The sequence below is a fragment of the Olea europaea genome, chromosome 21 (genome assembly GCF_002742605.1).
Source record: "Olea europaea var. sylvestris chromosome 21, O_europaea_v1, whole genome shotgun sequence".
Lineage (NCBI taxonomy): Eukaryota > Viridiplantae > Streptophyta > Magnoliopsida > Lamiales > Oleaceae > Olea > Olea europaea.
In genome coordinates this window covers 15,343,068-15,345,617 of record NC_036257.1, presented here as the reverse complement: position 1 = coordinate 15,345,617, position 2,550 = coordinate 15,343,068, and positions in this window count along the sequence as shown.

Here is a 2,550-nt window from a genome sequence, read left to right as displayed (position 1 = left end):
TCTACTGGCCGGAAAAATCAAAATATTGAAAATCTCACTAATCCTTAATAAGAAAGTGAGCGAATTCATGAAAACGCCCTTGTGCAATTATGCAAAATTTTTGATAGTAGATCGACCATTCAAATCGAGAAAGCGAAAAGAAAAGAAGAAGAACGTACGCGTAGAGATCAAGGAATTAACCACAATGAACCAAAAAGAACTTGTAGGAGTTAAAAAAAAAAAAAAGAAAGCTAGCATGCAATCCCTCAACTTCATTTTTTGTTCAAAAATTGAGTTATGATTAAACCTTATGAGGAGATTGAGGTCTACATTGTTGAGTCTAAATTGGGTGATGAGGGGAAGTCATACTACTCGGAGAAGGGTATAGTAAAAAGTTGGAGGGTGGAAGTAGTGGTATAAAATCAACATAAAAAAGTTAATAGAACTTCCAAAACCATATTCAAAATGCCGTGAAACAAATGTGCAAAAGTCGAGCTTAATATATAGATCATGAAATTACCAGAAAGTAACCCATTTTATTAACCCTTAACTCTTTAATTTCAGTTGTCGCATTACATATTAATATTTAGATACCTTTTAATTATCGTTTAAGTAAAAAAAAAATTTATTTTATTTTATTTTTATTTCGATGATCATCATTATATCAGCAGCAAAAAGAAAAGAGTTTGATCACAGTGATTCAGTGAACCAACTGCGGTGGCGATCACCTGAAATTCAATGTTTGTCGCGGTCAACAGCCGGTTTGATCTTGGTCAAACCAATCTTTTTGTTTAAAAAAAAAAAAAAAAAAAAATCTTCGAAAAAAAATCTGAGCAACGTTAAAACAGAAAAAAGAAAAATAAAATCAAAATCTATAATTTTTTTTTTTTTTTTAGGTTGTAATTTCAAATCTTCAAAAATCTCCAATTTATTCACATAATTGAAACCCCAATTCACAGTAAATTATTTCATCGTCAATATATTCAATGTTTAAAATCGTGAAAAGTGCAAGTTTCCCTCGACAGTATTATTGCTTAGAATCATGTAATTTTCTCTTTGAACTTTTCTAATTTTTTTAATATTAAATTGATATAGATATCTTAAGTAGTTGATGTATTTAAATTATGCTTTTATTAAGATATTGATTATAATTGCTTATTAATTGTTGCTATCTAATTATTATCTTATTACTAAGAAAAATTGGAATAAAGAATAAATTCTTTTTGAAGGAGGATAAAGAAAAGAGAAGGTATCTACAAGTTTCAAGGCTAACTCCATCATAAAATACGTAGTCGGTAATTCTAAAATTTCTCTCTTTTATTTAAATTTTTATGTTTTTGGCTTTATAATGTTACATTAAAGATAATGTAGGAATAAAATTTGGGGGTGAAGATCTGGGTTTTCTTGTAATTTAATCCGTATGAATAATTTTTGTATGTTTAATTAAGGTTTAATTTTGGATAGAAAATTGGGAAAATAAATAAATAAAAGCATTGGTAGCTTTATTTTGTATATTTGTAGTGACTTAACTTGATTAATGCGATCTATATTCAATGGTAATATTTTATATATTCATCACCAAAATTTGAATTGGTTCGTATGAACTCATGAATTTTCAGTTATTACTTGAATTACATTATTTCATACTTAACTTTTGAACAAATTAAGCACGAATTCATTCTTGATTGCACTTATGAATAACCGTGAAATTAATTGAGTAAATTAACAGCCTTAAAATCTTTTAAGATGATAGTAATTCATTATGACACTAAATACCCAGTTAGAACATTATTGAAAATCCTTTAGAATAAGCTTGTGGATGATTAGATCAATCCAAACCCAAGAATACCATCAATTTACCATTTTTTTTATTCTTATCGTTGGCTTAAAAGAAGTTAAAGATATTGCACTAGCTGTGACACGTACAAATAAGTCCCTATATTGTACCGTGAAGCTAGTCTCGAGCAATTTGTCCCTATTCATCACTAATGTTTAAGTAACAATCTATTGGCGAAGAAGTTTCTCTACAATATAGAGTTAAAATTACCTTCGAAAATAAAAAATATCTCAAAATTGAAGAATAGACAAGAAAAGTAAAATACACCAAAGTGTATTGAGGTAGTAGCAAAACAACTACAAGTATTGCCTTTGTCCGTCTAAGTCTTGATCATCATTTGGAACTTGGGGAATGGTTGAGTTGATGATGAAAATAAGACCAATATTAGTTGTTTCATTCACCTTCATGGAAGAGAAATTGAAAAACTAAGAGAGTAACACAAATGAGAGATTATATTGCTATACTTGAGAATTGATTTAAGTTCGGAAAAGAAACTTTGGAAGTTGAAATACATGACTTGATTCAAGCAGTATTGGCGGAATTGAGAATATTTAACACACATTCAAAAGCTGAATATAAGATATGTTAAATATATGAAATAATTATTAATTCTGTGTTTCATTAACTTGTTTAGATTTTGTGATTGAAATGTTCATTTTGGGAAAATATTGAATTACATATGTCAAGTCGAGTATATTTGTTTAGAATCCAATTAAGTTTTTATTTTGTTTTAT